The following is a 17,242-nucleotide window of genomic DNA, read 5'->3' on the forward strand; positions in this document are numbered from 1 at the left end:
ACGGAAAGCAGAATCAAAACAAAACAGTGAAAAAGGTAACCAGAAACACGTTTCTAGGGTGACTAGATGTTCAAATTAAAAATGAACCCCGATGGTTTGCATGAGGTACCGTTCAAATTAGCGGGGGTGCACAGTACTTATTACACAATTTCCAACATATGCGGTAACCGACCGTAATTCGATCCTTTCTTTGCCTCAAACCATCGAGGCACTTGAACTCAATCTATATTCCATGCGTATGCATTAATTTACCGAACTGTCACCAAGCGCATCACGCTTCATTCTCTCTCTCTCTCTCTCTCTCTCTCTCTCTCTCTCTCTCTCTCTCTCTCTCTCTCTCTCTCTCTCTCTCTCTCTCTCTCTCTCTCTCTCTCTCTCTCTCTCTCTCTCTCTCTCTCTCTCTCTCTCTCTCTCTCTCTCTCTCTCTCTCTCTCTCTCTCTCTCTCTCTCTCTCTCTCTCTCTCTCTCTCTCTCTCTCTCTCTCTCTCTCTCTCTCTCTCTCTCTCTCTCTCTCTCTCTCTCTCTCTCTCTCTCTCTCTCTCTCTCTCTCTCTCTCTCTCTCTCTCTCTCTCTCTCTCTCTCTCTCTCTCTCTCTCTCTCTCTCTCTCTCTCTCTCTCTCTCTCTCTCTCTCTCTCTCTCTCTCTCTCTCTCTCTCTCTCTCTCTCTCTCTCTCTCTCTCTCTCTCTCTCTCTCTCTCTTGAAAACCTTTCAATTCAGCTCTCATTGGCTAAGCCTTAATGAAGGACAACTCCAAGCACCGCCCTTTAGCATAAGAATACCAAAAGAACAACACATAGAATTGTTAGAACTAAGTTACGCATAAGTCTGAAATCTTCTATAAAATCAATCTTGTGACAACCATCATGACGTGCAGTTAAGATTTAATAATCAACATATCACACACATCCCACTGACCGGCAGTGCTTTTATGGAAGAACATTGTATGCATGTATTGTTACAGTAACCCTATGAGAGAGGCTCTAGTTGGTAGAGAAGGTGAGCGCCCCAAGCGAGTGCCCAACACTATGCAACAGCAAACATCTCTCATACTGCTGTTCGTCAAGAACTCTTTGAGAGAAACAATCGACATTACTATTGAGATCGTTAATTGATTTTGATTATATTATTGTTCTCAAAAAAACCGCTCAGATTATGTTTAATTCACTGTAAGAACTTTTACAAAAATGTGTAAAACTATTAAAATTCTTAAATTGTTAATAGAGAAGCCTTTGAGTAAGACACTCACTCCAGATAAAGAAACGGTCAAGTTGAATGCACCAAAATTATATTACACCCACTAGGCATACACTTAAGCTACACATATCTGGATCGGAGAATAAAAGGAAAATGGACAAATCGGGATCAAGAAATGGAAAGAAAAGGATTTTTTCTGGAAAAAGGGAAAAGGGGAGGTTTGCTACCGGTCCGAGACCACTCGAGAGGTCTTTTCCACTTACCGTCAAGGTGTTAAGAAGTCCAGGCTAATCAGTGACAGTTTATTAACTCACGTTATATAGTTGTGCTTTGGCCAAAGAAAGTGTGTTAGCATAAAGAGAACAGTGGAAGATGAAGACTAAGTGTAGACCAGAATAAAAATCAGGTATGAGAATTGAGTGTGGCAAAACCCTATACAAGACCCTCTTTCCGGCTTCCACATGTAGGACCCATTGAGATTAATTCCTCGACGCCTTCGCCACCCAAGGCCGCCGCTGGGTTCCCAGTGTTTGCGATTGCCCGTGAACCGGGGCAAACATGTGCCACCAGCCCACCTTGGAACGGCTAACCATTACAACCATTAAGGATCGAGCGACCACCCAGCAACCACTCGCCTATCCGCCTGTGAGTGCCCAGAATCGTGCCCCGCATCATCGTTGCTGAGAAGCCCGGTGCGCGCCCCCGATCGTTGCTGAGAAGCCCGGTTGAGAACGCCACCCACCGCCGTCACCAAGCCAGTCACCGTCCGTCAGCTCCCGTCGTCACCGCCCGATCCCCGCCCACCATCGCTTTCCCCAAACGATCCACGCCGTCCGAAACCCCCCCCCCCCCCCCCATACACACACACATAGGACTATTGTAAGTAGCAGAGCAATCAATAGACCAGTGTAGTAGAGTAGGAGACCTCGTGTTTTGCCTTCTTGATCAGTTTTCCCACGTCAATTTTAGCCCAGGAGATGAAAGGTGATAGCTCTACTGAAATTCCAACGACCCATTTCAAGAATGGCAGTAAATACACACACATTCTGAGGTCATTTTCATATACAGTAAGCCCCGCATAATGGGGCCCAGATAGCCGTAGCGGTAAACGCGCAGCTATTCAGCAAGACCAAGCTGAGGGTCGTGGGTTCGAATCCCACCAGTCGAGGATCTTTTCGGATTGGAAATTTTCTCGACTTCCCAGGGCATAGAGTATCTTCGTACCTGCCACACGATGTACGCATGCAAGAATGGTCATTGGCATAGTAAGCTCTCGGTTAATAACTGTGGAAGTGCTCATAAGAACACTAAGCTGAGAAGCAGGCTTTGTCCCAGTGGGGACGTACCGTTTTGTCTCAAATTCCGAACAGACTCATATTCCGAACACTCGGTTTTTGTATGGCGATTTGGTTGAAATGTTTCGCTGAAATATGTCACCAAATAACAAAGAAATGGAAGTCAATTGCAATTCAATTTTAACGTCTCCAATATAATTTATACCGCGGAAGTAGTGATGATTCTCTAGTTTCAGACCAGATGATTAAGCTTAAGTAAATATATTTGCAAAATTATTAATTTGAATACGATTTATTCGTGCTGTTCGGAATTTGAATCAAGGTGTTCGGAATATGAGACAGAATGAACACAGTGTTCGGCATTTGAATCAAAATGTTGTTCCATACTTTAACGCAAAAACAATACTAAGACTATTTAAATCAACATTATTATCGGTGCACCCAACAGCTAACAGTTAGGCTTTGCGAGGCAACTAAAATTTACACAAATATCTGCCAATTTATGCCAATCAGATGCATTTGAAGTCACTGTTGGCCTAAGTGTTCGGAATATGAGTCAAAACGGTACGTCAGAAAGAAGAAGAAGAAGTCCCGCATAAAAACACCCAGATATCAAATGTTTTTACACTTCCCGAATCGAAAATTAAATTTTCGACCCTGGCACGTATTTAGTTTCATATGGTAATAGGTGAGTAAATGATAATAAAGAATGATTTTACCAGGATGTAATGCTGTTTTTCCGTCAACGCACTGTGATTACCGCAAAATACTACACACTTTTTCACTGCACTACGCACGTAACACGATTAATCCTGCTTGACCGCTTCACCCGCCCCCGCAGGAGCAAGCGTCACGGTCAAATGATCACACACTACTTGGTAAAATGAAGCAAGGTATTATACTCCGTGTAGGAGTTCAGTCCTATTCGGACAAATAGTCCGAACCCCCTTGAGGGACAGAAGAAAATGTGTAACAAAAATAGGTTGTAAACTACACGAAAAGCTACCTATATAAACCGTCGGAATAAAGCTATATGTTGTCTGTTTTGAAGTCAGTACTCAAGAACACTCTTGGTCATCGGTATTTATTATTATTACTCCGCAAGTTTCAGTGTCGACGAGGATTGTAATTTGGTTTGAGCAGTGAAAAGTGAAAATTCAGTGCAAAAAGTGAAGTGGCAGCTGATTTCCGCCAGAGTTTTAGGCGAACGCGAATCCCGTGTAATTGAGAAGAAGAAGGTAAAAGTGTGGAAAGCGTGCTACGGTTTTTGTTTGGGCCGCTTTGTGATTCCATTTTGGCTGCTACTGAAAAGGCCATCTTTTGTTTTTCGGCAGATTGTGTCAGATCAAAGCGGAGTAAATTCTTATTGGAATAGGTGATATGTAATTGGGGATTTTTTTTTTGTTTCTCTGTTTTGTTTGCCAAGCAGGTCCGGTAGTGCTGATTTTCCGGAAGCGTGTTATTTGCTTAGGCAGAGTGATATTGTGAAAAGAGAGCAGGCTAAAGGAAGAAAAAATCAAAATCCGGTGCTGCTAGCCGCTGTACGGCAAGAAGAAAATTTTCATCGTAGGTGTTTGGCTCGTTGTGGTTACGTCGCCGTCGCCGTCGCCGAGAAGATTCCAGTGGGTTGTTGCTGTGTTGTTGATTGCTGTTGTGGAGCTGGTTGCTGCTAGATTGCTGTTGTTGGTTGCTGTGGCCGTTTGAGTGGAACCGTGTTGCTGATCCCTTATCCGAATCAGATTTTGGTCGGAAGTAGTAGCGTCGCATCAAAAAAAAAGTACGTGCTCCATTTTCTTGTATTTTATTTACTTTGTTTGATTTGGGGAGAATTCCATATTGAGTTAGCCTCTTGTCTTTTGTTTGCTTGTTTTATCTACCCCAGACAAGCGATGCCGTTGATAGGCCATATTGAAACCTTTGTCCCCGGCACAAGCTTCGCACAATAAGTAGAACAAATTGAGTGGATCTTCAAGATCAACAAGATTTCAGAAGAAGAAAAGCTTTCATATTTCTTAGCGTTGTGCGGTAGAGAGACGTACAGCGAACTGAAACTCTTACACCCTGGTGTTGATTTAGCTGAGAAGACTTATGAAGCGATTATTGAGTCACTAAAGCGTCGTTTTGACAAGGCTGATACGGATATGTTTCAGCGCAACAAATTTTATAACATGGTGCAAGGGGACTCAGAAACTGCTGAAGACTTCATCTTGAAGGTTAAACTCCAAGCGGAAAGCTGTGAATTTGGGGCAGCATTTAAGGAAACTGCTATGAGGAACAAATTGGTGATGGGGGTTTTGGACAAGCAAGTCTAGCAAAAATTAATCGAAGAAGAAGATTTAACTTTGGCGAAAGCCGAGAAAATTATCGTTAATCGGGAAGTAGCTGGAGTTAGGACTCGAATGATGAACGACAACAGGCTTACGGTAGTGGCGAAAGTAGATGACAACAGAAGGAAAGTATATAGCTCTTATCGGTCTAGAAGCAGAGATAGGAGGAACAGGGATGATAGGAGCCGAGATAGAAGTCACAGCAGGAATCGCAGTAGGTCTTTCCCCACACCCAGAAAACCCTATTTCTGTGTTTTTTGCAACAAGAAAGGACACACAAAGAAATACTGCTTTGAGTTAAAGAGGAAAAAGAAGATGCATGTCAAATTTGTTGAATCTACACCCACCACTCCAACCTCTCCAACCCAAACCGCTAGCCGTACGGACTATTTCAAGCGTCTCCGAGAGGACCTCAAGGATAGTAGCTCGGAATCTGAGGAAGATTGCATGCAGATTTCTTCGGTAAAGAGACTAAATGAGCAATGTTTTATTGAAGCTTCAGTTGAAAGCGTCAATTTGAAGATGGAAGTAGACTGTGGCTCAGCAGTTAGCGTGATTGACGAGCCTGACTACCATAGCAGATTCAGCCATTTGCAGTTGGAACCGTACAACAATAGCTTGGTCGTCGTGGATGGAGCGAACCTAGAGGTTAAAGGATACATCATGGTGTCAGCGGATGTGCATGGAAATCGCAAGCAACAATTGGAATTGGTGGTATTGAAAAGGTCAAAGCACTCACGTAGAATTGTTCCCCTCTTTGGCAGAAAATGGCTTGACTTGTTCTTCCCAGACTGGCGCAAACTGTTTTCCAGTGCGAGAGTTCATCAGATTTCAGAGAGCGAAACTGAGCGCACAGTTGAAGATGTTAAGTGTAAGTTTTCTCACATTTTTACAAAAAGTTTTTCCGATCCAATTGTCGGCTTTGAAGGGGATCTTGTTCTGAAGGATGATAGACCAGTTTTCAAAAAAGCCTATGATGTGCCTTTGAGGCTTAGGCAAAAAGTTATTGAACATCTTGATGGGTTAGAAAAGGATGGAGTCATTAAGCCCATCGAAGCAAGTGAGTGGGCTTCTCCTGTAGTTGTAGTGGTCAAAAAGGATCAAAATATTCGACTTGTTATTGACTGCAAAGTCTCTATTAACTAGTTAATCGTTCCGAATACTTACCCTTTGCCAAAAGCACAGGATCTTTTTGCATCGCTGGCTGGTGCTAAAGTATTTTGCTCACTTGATCTTGCGGGTGCATACACCCAACTAAAACTTTCCAAAAGATCGCAAAAATTCATGGTGATTAATACCCTTAAAGGGCTCTACACTTATAACAGGCTTCCACAAGGTGCATCGTCTAGTGCTTCCATTTTTCAAAAAGTCATGGATCAAATTTTGAACGGTTTACCTTTAGTATTTTGTTACCTCGATGACTTATTGATTGCAGGGATAGACTATGAAGACTGTAAAAAGAATCTTTACTTAGTTTTAGATCGTTTGTCTAAAGCTAACATTAAGATCAACCTCAAGAAATGCAATTTTTTTGTAAATTCTTTGCCTTACCTTGGACACATTATTTCAGACAAAGGATTAATGCCATGTCCGCAAAAAGTGGAAACTATTCGTGCAGCTAAACCGCCACGAAATGTTACAGAATTAAAAGCATTTTTGGGGTTGTTGAACTTTTATGGAAAGTTCATTCCCCATTTGTCATCCCGCTTGAGTTGTTTTTACAAATTACTAAAAAAAGACGTTCAGTTTGTATGGTCCAATGATTGCAAAAGAGCTTTTGACGAATGCAAAACATACCTTTTAAGTGGGAATCTTTTGGAATTCTTTGATCCAAAGAAACAAGTTGTTGTGGTTTCGGATGCTTGCACCTATGGTATTGGAGGAGTGATAGCACACGAAATCAATGGCGTTGAAAAACCTATTTCATTTGCATCATTTTCCCTTAATAATGCCCAACAAAAGTACCCCATACTTCATTTGGAAGCTTTAGCGATGGTAACTATCATCAAAAAGTTCCATAAGTTTCTCTACGGGCAGAAATTTAAGGTGTATACGGACCACAAGCCACTAATTGGAATTTTTGGGAAAGAAGGCCGAAATTCCATGTATGTTACTAGACTACAACGATACGTTATGGAACTTTCGATTTACGACTTTGATATTATTTATCGACCATCTTCTAAAATGGGAAATGCGGACTTCTGCTCTCGTTTCCCACTCCCTACTGAAGTGCCAAAATCATTGCAACGAGAATACATTAAAAATCTAAACTTTTCCTCCGATTTTCCCATCGATTATCTGCAAATATCCTGTAAAACAGAGCAGGATAGTTTCCTTCAACAAGTTGAAAAGTACATTACACAGGGCTGGCCTGAAAAACCTAAACCAGAATTCAAAGATGTCCATGCACATTATCAGGACCTGGAAATAGTTGATGGATGTATCCTATTTCAAGACAGACTGATCATTCCTAGTTGTTTACAAAAGCCTATCCTTAAGATGTTGCATAAAAATCACACCGGAATTCAAAAGGTAAAACAACTGGCTCGTAGGAGTGTCTATTGGTTTGGGCTGAATAAGGACATAGAAAATTTCATTAAGTCTTGCAGAGTTTGCAATGAGATGCATATCTCCCAAAAACCAAAAACTACGAACACTTGGATTCCAACAACGAGACCTTTTAGTCGTCTACATGCGGACTTCTTTTACTTTCAACAAAAAGTATTTTTAATAATTGTTGACAGCAACACTAAATGGCTAGAACTGGAGTTCATGCCAAATGGGTCGGATAGCAAAAAAGTCATACGAAAATTTACAGCAATGTTCTCCAGGTTCGGTCTTCCAGATATTGTCGTTACTGATGGGGGTCCACCCTTCAACTCTACGCCTTTCATCAAGTTCCTAGAGAATCAAGGTATCAAGGTCCTGAAAAGTCCACCTTATAACCCGCAAAGCAATGGACAAGCAGAAAGGATGGTAAGGTTAATAAAAGAGGTATTCAAGAAATACTTACTTGACCCGCAGATGCGAACCTTGGAGACAGAGGAGAAGATCTACAACTTTTTGTTTAACTACAGGTTTGGATAATGGTCAATTTCCTTCAGAACGAGTCTACACTTTTAAACCTAAAACGGATTTAGACCTCATCAATCCCAAATCACACTACAAAAGACATCTAACTAAACCAAAGCATCAACAATCTACTGATATTTCCGTACACGATCCTTTTACAAAACTGACTGCAGGAGATCCTGTCTACTACAAAAATCATAACCCAACTGACATTCGACGATGGTTGCAGGCTAAGTTTGTTAAAAGATTGTCTACAAATATTTTCCAGGTTTCACTCGGCGGTCGATTGTTTACCGCCCATAGGCAACAGTTACGTTTGGTTGAGGATTCCTTCGATCGCAGAACCTCTACTATTCTGATCGATCGAGACCCGCCAGTACAACCTGAAGATCAAAATACAGCAAACCACCAACTAGCATCTCACACCAGCGACGATGAGGACTTTTACGGATTTGCATCCGATTCAAATATCTTTGATGCGCCCGTCTGGTCATTGCCATCGAGTTCTACGCAGACGCCGTTTGAAGAACACTCTGAACACCAAAGCGAGGATTCGAATTCGAGACGACGATTGAGGAAACGTAAGATGCCTCCAACGCCTCCTGTAACCAGGCGATCGAAACGAAGTAGAATTATCAATAAGAACAGTGATTATGTTTATTTTTGAATTTACATTCTGAATTAAGTTGAATACTCTAGTGAATTTTATAGTTTGAATATTAATGATAAGCATTAACTGAAGGGATGAGAATTGTAGGAGTTCAGTCCTATTCGGACAAATAGTCCGAACCCCCTTGAGGGACAGAAGAAAATGTGTAACAAAGATAGGTTGTAAACTACACGAAAAGCTACCTATATAAACCGTCGGAATAAAGCTATATGTTGTCTGTTTTGAAGTCAGTACTCAAGAACACTCTTGGTCATCGGTATTTATTATTATTACTCCGCAAGTTTCACTCCGAAAAATGACATTTGGCAGTGACGTCATTCCTATCGCAAACTCGAACGAGTGCAATAGAAAGCAAGGTCTGCTCTCTTTTACTATCCTCAAGGCCTCATGCTTGACGATAGGAATGAGGACACATGTTTTGGTGGAAAATCGTTGTTTACACGTGGGAATAGCTTGCCTCGTTGTGTCCACCGAATAGAAATATTAGTAGTAGAATGCTAATGTCGCTACTGTTCGTGTTACCAACATCTAGTTTGCCACGCGCTGACAGCTTGAGTACCGGTCCTCAAAGTGTCAAATAAATTTAACAATCATCCACTACAACATGGCATCGAACAAACAATGAAAACATACAGTTAAAGGTGATAATAAACTAATTAAGTTTTGTGAGAACAGCGCCATTAGCGTTCTACTACTAATATTTCTATTGTCCACCGTGACTGCGCGTGAGTCAGTTGAATAAATCGAAAATCTTTCAGCTAGAACAATTTCAAGTGTATTTTTTGCCTCCGCTGCGGAGATTTCCTAAAGAAGAAAGAAGGAGTATTCCTTAGAATTGTTCCCGAAAATTTTCAGGTGAGCGAAACTATCGAAGCGATTCCGTGCAGAAGTAAGAAGAAGATTGAAGACGTTTCCGTCGTCTTTCTTCGTTCCCTGTAACAGTGGTGTTGAAATTCATGCAAAAATTGGAATAATTAGATGAAAGGGATGCGTATGGTTCTGCATGAAATTCGTGAATTTGAATGTCACTTACATCAATCATTCGAGGAAACATTGATCTTATGTTTTAGAATTGGAACATTTTATTGCAGAGGCATCAATGTATTTGAAAAGTAATATTTTGTAGATATTGGAATATTTAAAAATACTCATTCGACGAAAACTGCATTTTAAGTTGACTGCACGTTATGTAAACACCCATAATTTTTATATTTCTATGAGCATTTGACATTACAATACATAGCACTGCGGATAAAGATTTTTCCCAAGCGCCAAAATATCGCCATTAGTATAATTTGAGATCCTTTAATAAAATTTCGTTTTGAAAAATATTCAAGCACGTCTGGGTTTGGAGATATTGACTTTTGAAAATGCGTTATTTAATGTGTATGCAATACGGAGAAAAGTAATTTTTTCTTATGGAATTTTAGGCAAAATAACTAGTTAGAACGTTGGTAATTTTCGTCCGGTTCTTAAACAGCCGGAAAATACCCAAGGCTGGTCTCATTATCTAATTTAGTTCTATTCCGTCCGGAATCAAAACTGTAAAAACAAGTTGATTTAGGAACAGATTTATATCAATAAGTTGGGTAAATGCGATTCAAAAGGAAGTTAGTAATTTTTACCCAACTTGACCCAGTATCCCACCGAAATAATTGCTAACCTGTTTAAATTTTAAACAAATGCCATGAAAATGGTCTACAGAAACATACTTTTCAAAGTGAAATAGGTATTTTTTTCTGGTTGGAGGTTATATCTGAAGACGATTTATGGAGTTGGTGTTTTTATTTGCTTATTTCGATTTGCGAGCCGAATTTGTTTCACGCAACTCGTTTTTTATCTCCGGTGTGTGTTAAGCGTACTGATTTAAAAATTGAGTAGTTTGTGGATGCTCGGTTAGAGATGGAAATTTTATCGATTTTTCACGCGGTGCGTGCATTTTAAAGTGCAGTGCTAAGTTACGGCTTAAACAAGCGTGTCCGTTTATGTTATGTGATGTTCATTGCTGAGGAGCGACGGATTGAAGAGGAGTTTCGAAAAAGGAATTTGGTGAGTTTGTTCTGATCAGCAGCGCATTATCACAATGCGTAAATATTAAATATTGGTCAGCCAGGACGTTTACCAAACGTATCCTATGGCACTACCCTTTCCATTAACATTCCACAACATCCCACAACATCTATGACAGGTCGTAGAGTTCTCTGCATCTTTCTTAAGTAGGTGTTCAATCAATCATCCTTTACTATTCCCCAGCTTTCGCAAGGACGTGGCCAGGACAGCTCTCGACTGTTGGAGGATGCGTCAATATTCTCTAAGGGTTAGACGGACGGGAAGGAGGCAACCCTCATACAATGGTCTAGGACTGTACCACCTAAGAATTTGTGCGAAATGCTTAATGCTAATTCCAATGGCAAATCCAATAATTCTAAAAAAACAAGACTACCAGTCGATTCCATTCACTAAAACGAAGACAATTTGTCAAGAATTATCGAAATCTGATCTTTATTCTTCAATTGCTGGGCGGATACGGGTTAGTTTACTACAGAAATAAGTTTTTAGGCACTAAAGAATACAAATCAAAAAAGTTTGTGACACTTTCGTCATTAAAAAGGTTATTTTTGATCACTTTGAAAATACCTATATAAAAGAAGCAACGAATTTTGTATGGAGACATAAATTCGAAAAAAAAATGGATATTGAATCGTACAATTTCAAACTATGTGTCATACCAAAGTGTAAGTCCTACCATGGACTTACTCGGTGGATTGTACTTACCAAAGAAATAAATAAATCATAATTTACCACAAAATTGTGACTTGCTAAAACATTTCTGCGTGAAACAATGGACTCAGCAACCCAAAACTTACTGGAGAAATATTATTTGATTCTTGTAACACTAAAATGTTATTTTTATTTCGCTGCGAAGCTGAGTATTGAAAGCCCGAAAAGCTCTAAGATCTTTCGTGTTATAATTAAGGTTACACAGAAATCAAAACTAGGACGACTTTTTGGATGTGAAGTCTAAATATTTTAAAAAATAGTTAACTTCAATATTTTATGTAGGTAGGTATTGCTTTATATGTCAAAAGGCCAACGACATAAAGAAATCTATCTATAAAACTTCTTCGATAAAGTTCGTACCACACCGCACCGTCCATTGAACAAAGTACCACGCGCTTCCACCTTCATCATACAAACGCCCAATCCAAAGCTCGACTTGAAAGTTTTCCGCCAATTTGTGGCGACCATGCCGTCGTCGTTCCGCGAATCACCTCCCATTAGATATTTTTAATTTTTCCAATTACCCCCGGCGCCGCCAAAATCTTACCTCTCTCCGTTCCAAAATTGAACTTTAATAACTGCCGCCGCCGCTAGTAGACTGTTACTGCCGGTATGCTAATCCACCTCAACCACCGCCACAAGAGTCACACGTCAGTGTGACGGTCAAATCCGCTGTGGAATCACCTCTGCCAGACACTAGATAGAGTAGCACTCAACACCGTGCGCTATCCAAAGCCACAGGTAGTAAGGGACCACGTTCACTAAGGTGACCCACTTTTATATGCAAAAATCTTAACTTACACCCCCCATATTGGTTCATTTGAACCTCAAGAAACTACTGTGAAAACTATAGCGGAAACCAATAACTCTTAAGAGGGGCTAAACGATCTTAAAGTTTCAATAAAGAAAATTAACCAAATATATGTGGAAAACGGTTCCAATTACATTTTCGACTAAAAGAAATTCATTGACCTATAACCGAAAATTTTATTGGCACCGTTACACATATATTTGGTCAATTTTATTCATACGAACTTTGAGCTCGTTTAGTCTCCCTCAGAGATGACCGCTTCCGCTCATATTTTCACAGTAGTTTCTGGAGATCCAAATGTATAAATCAGGGAGGCATAACTTAAGATTTTTGTAGTTTGATCACAATGGGCCATCCTAACCTCCACTATTACTCTGACCACAAATCAAACGGAACCGGTGAAGTGGCACCGATGGCGGTTACGCCACTAGTCCACGTGGATCCTGGACAACAAGAGACTGCCAGAAAGGACGAAACCGAACGCGTCGAGCTCACGGACTGAACTGAATCCGGTGTTGGCGAGCCGTTGATCGGAAACCCCACAATCCTCAATGATGGAGTAGAGCTTTGCAGCCGCTTCGCAGCGGGATTCCAACCTCGGGTCTCGTCTCCTTTGCTCCCCCCTCAATATCTGAGATAGACGACAGTCGGTCGGTCGTCATCGTCGTTGGTTGGTTTTTCTGCGGCAGTATACCAGCCAGCCAGCCAGTGGGGTGGCCTTCGGGGAGGCAGATCCTGCGGCCCAAACAGTGAGTGAATGCTTCGCCTTTTGCGGAATAAACAAACGAGCACATCCGGGTACCAATACCGACGAATACATTTGTTTGCCCTAGTAGGGCGGCTAAAAGATTAGGCATTGTACGATGGAGATACAAGGTGGTTCAGGTCGATTATTTTCTATGAATAAGTAAGATAAAATTTGGAAATTTACTTTAGATTGTAACTTCTGTGAGCTTGTGTTGGATGTTGATTGAATTTTGTCCAAAAATAGTTTTGACACGCATTTTCGACCACTGTGCGTTATAATTGTTCCGTTCCGCAATGATCATTTTACAGTACACAATGCACTATGGTCCAGGAATTAGTTTTACGCGGAAAGATGTATTTTGAGCTTTAGAATGAAACATTAAACAAAAACGGTCTTGTACAAAGTTGTTTGTATTAGTTGAGCCCTTTGTTTGGTTTTATTGAAAATTAGGGTGGACCACATTTTCATAGAAATGATTAAACTAACTTTCTTATTTGTAGAAATTATATTATACATGCTTCAGCAAAGTTGTAGACCATTCAATTTCAAGCAATTTTGCCAAAAAAAGTTTTTTTGTATCTCTTAAATTGACCGATTTAGAGCTTTTTTCCTACGGTGACATAGGGTGGTCCGAACAAAACTGGTTTTCTGGCTCTAGAGTTTTCAATTCAAGTTTCTCATCAAAGTAGTCTATGAAACACTTTTAGACCTTTGAAAAATGCGTAGTTTGGTGAGTGAAGAAACTCGCTATCTCCTTCCGTTTAGGAGTTATTGTTGTTTTTCTCTCAAAAACATGCCTACTTTGATTGTGGATTTCTCTGATTGGGGCAAACATAAAAAATATCTTTTGACGGCATTCAAAAGACAAAATAAAATTGTATATTATATCAAAAAATTACAGATGTGTTATTTTTGTAACTCTAATAAAATGCCTTGAAAAACAAAGGATTTTAAGCAGAAAAACTTTAATAACTTTTGAACTAAAATAGATATTTACAATCTTTTTGCATGAAAATTTGCGTTTTGTTAAGTTCTAAAAGTCGTTCATAGACGACTTTGACGAGAAAATAATATTAAAAAAACTAGAGTTAAAAAACTTATTTTTGTTGGACCACCCTGCGATGATTAGGAAAAAATGCTCTAGATTGGTCAAATTTTGAGCTACAGAAAAACTTTTTTTGGCAAAGTTGATCAAAATTTCAAGTTCTACCGCTTTGCCTAAGAGCATATACCAGTATTTTTGCAAATAAAAAAGATGATTATATGATATGTGTGGTATTGTGGACCACCCTAGTTTCAAATGACACAGTATGAAAGCTTACATTTTTAGAAACAATTTTGTAGAAGATCATTTTTGTCTAAAATTTTATTTTAATGCTCAAAATGCAAAATAATAAAGAAATACATACTAAGAAAATCTTAAAAATAGTTTTAGAGCCCTATCTTTCTTATTTCAGATTTCTCGTCGAAGCGGTCTATGAACGACTTTTATAATTTAACAAAACGCAAATTTTCATGCAAAAATATTGATGATATCTATTTTAGTTCAAAAGTTATTAAAGTTTTTCTGCTTAAAATCCTTTGTTTTTCAAGGCATTTTATTAGAGTTACAAAAATAACACATCTGTAATTTTTTGATATAATATACAATTTTATTTTGTCTTTAGAATGCCGTCAAAAGATATTTTTTATGTTTGCCCCAATCAGAGATATCCACAATCAAAGTAGGCATGTTTTTGAGAGAAAACTAACAATAACTCCTAAACGGAAGGAGATAGCGAGTTTCTTCACTCACCAAATTACGCATTTTTCAAAGCTCTAAAAAAGTTTCATAGACTACTTTGATGAGAAATTTGAATTGAGAACTCTAGAGCCAGAAAACCAGTTTTGTTCGGGCCACCCTATGTCACTGCAGGAAAAAAGCTCTAAATCGGTCAATTTAAGAGATACAAAAAAACTTTTTTTGGCAAAGTTGCTTGAAATTAAATGGTCTATAACTTTGCTGAAGCATGTATAATATAATTTCTACAAATAAGAAAGTTAATTACACAATTTCTATGAAAATGTGGTCCACCCTAATTTTCAATAACACCAAACAAAGGGCTCAACTAATACAAACAACTTTGTAGAAGACCGTTTTCGTCTAATGTTTCATTCTAAAGCTCAAAATGCATCTTTCCGCGTAAAACTGATTCCTGGACCACTGTGCAATGGTCCGAATTTAGAATTAAAATATTAAACTCTTTTTTTCCTATCTGTTCTTATTGATTTTAGACTATGATGCTTTCAAAAAATGTTCATAATCGAGTTTTGTATCTCCTTAAAAAAAATGATGGATAGGGTAGCCCTTGTCCATGTTAAATTTTGAAATATTGATTAGAGGGAATTTAACTTAAATTTGTGTTTGTACCAAACAATTTTCTTTATTAAATTAATTGTTGATAACGGTACAGTTAAATTCTACAACTTTACGGAAGACAGCACGTTGGTAACTATAACATTTAGTATGTTAAAGGCGAACTTGGCATTTGAAGGGTGTTTTTGAAGTAAACTTTCTCAAGCATAACATAGACTGACTACATGTCAATGGCTGCTACTTCGTGCTTGAACGGAACTGGTAAGAATTGCACTTCGATTTGAATAAGGGATGGACGCTTACTCTCGAAGGGCACATTTTAAGTCCTCTTATATAATTGATCTAAAACGGCGTCGATCAGTGCGCATCGTACCTTCGTGCTGTGCGTACACGAATTCTCTCTGCTCTTGGAAGTTTTCTTAAAAACTACCTAAAGCAATAAAACAGTACTTTTCAGTGCTACACAAACAGTACTTTTCAGTGCTAAAATTAAAAACGGTACTTTTCAGTGCTACTTAAACAGTACTTTTCAGTACTATTTTTTCTACTATTGATCCCTTTACGATCCTTGTTTGGACCCGTGCCTTCGATTTTTCGTTGGACCCGTTGGCGAAAGCTAGCGGTGGTAATCCTTCTTGGACACCGTCTTGGGAAAAAACCTCTCGAAGGTCACGTCTTTCTCGTTTATTAACTAAACATGGTATCAACAACTAACAAAAGGAAGGGTGAATCTCTGAATTCACTACTTCCTTCCAAAAAAGTGGGTTTTAAAACTGTCACTACACGTGGCAAGAATGGAAGAAAGGACGTTTCTCCGGAATGCGAAGTTTCTTCCAAGGGTGAAACGAATAATTGTATCGAAATGAGCAATCAGTTCGATGCTTTAGACAAATTTTCCGAACACCAAATCGAAGCAGCCTCTAGCCCAGGCTCTTTGATTCAAGTGAGGAAGCAAAGAGTGCCGCCTATCGTGGTCAGTTGTTCCGAATTTGGGGGATTTAGGCAGGAGATCTTGAACTCCATTAGGGGAATCAAGGTTTCCTTCCAAATCGCAAAGAAAGGAGACTGTCGCGTTTTGCCGGAAACTCTTAAAGATCGTGAACTTCTTCTCAGACATCTTGAAGAGAAGAAGCACATTTTTTTTACTTATGACGACAAAACTGAACGTTTGTTCAAAGTTGTCTTGAAAGGTCTCTCAAGTGACTAAAAGTCACCTGAAGAGATCAAAAATGGAATAAATGATTTACTTTCCCCAGATTTTCCCCAGTCTAAGTAATCATTATGAAAAAGAGAACCCAATCTGGCATTGTTCGGAAAGGGCTTTCTCAAGAATATTATTTAGTTCACTTTAACAAAAAAGAACTAAATAATATTAAAGCTTTAGAAAAAGCATTTTTTTGCTCATTTTCAGTTAACGATCGCTTGATTAGGAATCATACCCACCAGGAAGATCATAATCATGCTCATTCACAAACAAATTTTAATCCGTGGGGTAGCCGTTCGAATCTTTCAATTTCGAATGTATCTACCCACGGTAAATCCTTTGCCGATATCGTAGCAGGTAATTTGAACTCTTCCCCTATTCGTTCCATGAGTACCCATTCTACTTGTTTCAAATCAAATGGAAAAAACCCTACCGCCACAGGTAACTCCGCTTCTTCGTCTACCGGAAATTCCAATGGGAAACCATCAGATGATATGTCTGCCTCTGATTTTAATTTTCTAACTGAACAATTGAATCTAATGATTGATGCAATGTTCAAAGCCTCCACTATGACTGAAGCAGTCCAAGTAGGTGTAAAATTTACAAATCAAATTGTTATTGGATTACGTTTTTCTAATGGATCCAAATAATAATTTAAATATTTTAAATTGGAATGCTCGTTCTCTGAATGGTAAAGAGGACGAGCTGTTTAATTTTCTTACAGCTAATAACGTGCATATAGCAGTTATTACCGAAACTTATTTAAAACCTGGATCCAAACTA

At 39.2% G+C, this 17,242-nt stretch overlaps 1 protein-coding gene across 3 annotated transcripts in view; it reads right to left on the reverse strand.

Annotated features, from left to right (window-relative positions):
• The window catches only part of LOC5565598 (adenylate cyclase, germination specific), a 110,604-nt gene extending 97,962 nt beyond the window's left edge, over positions 1-12,642 (reverse strand). For 2 of the 3 annotated variants that reach the window (XM_001649896.2, XM_021838095.1), the window contains exons 1-2: positions 12,513-12,636; positions 11,888-12,114 (exon numbers count right to left, since the gene is read on the reverse strand). The gene's annotated coding sequence lies outside the window, so the exon portion shown is untranslated. Of the gene's footprint in view, positions 1-11,887; positions 12,115-12,512 lie in introns of all 3 variants that reach the window. The other variant, XM_021838096.1, reaches the window with a different exon arrangement.
• Positions 12,643-17,242: the final 4,600 nt, after the last annotated feature.

Source organism: Aedes aegypti, chromosome 1 (assembly GCF_002204515.2).
Source record: "Aedes aegypti strain LVP_AGWG chromosome 1, AaegL5.0 Primary Assembly, whole genome shotgun sequence".
Lineage (NCBI taxonomy): Eukaryota > Metazoa > Arthropoda > Insecta > Diptera > Culicidae > Aedes > Aedes aegypti.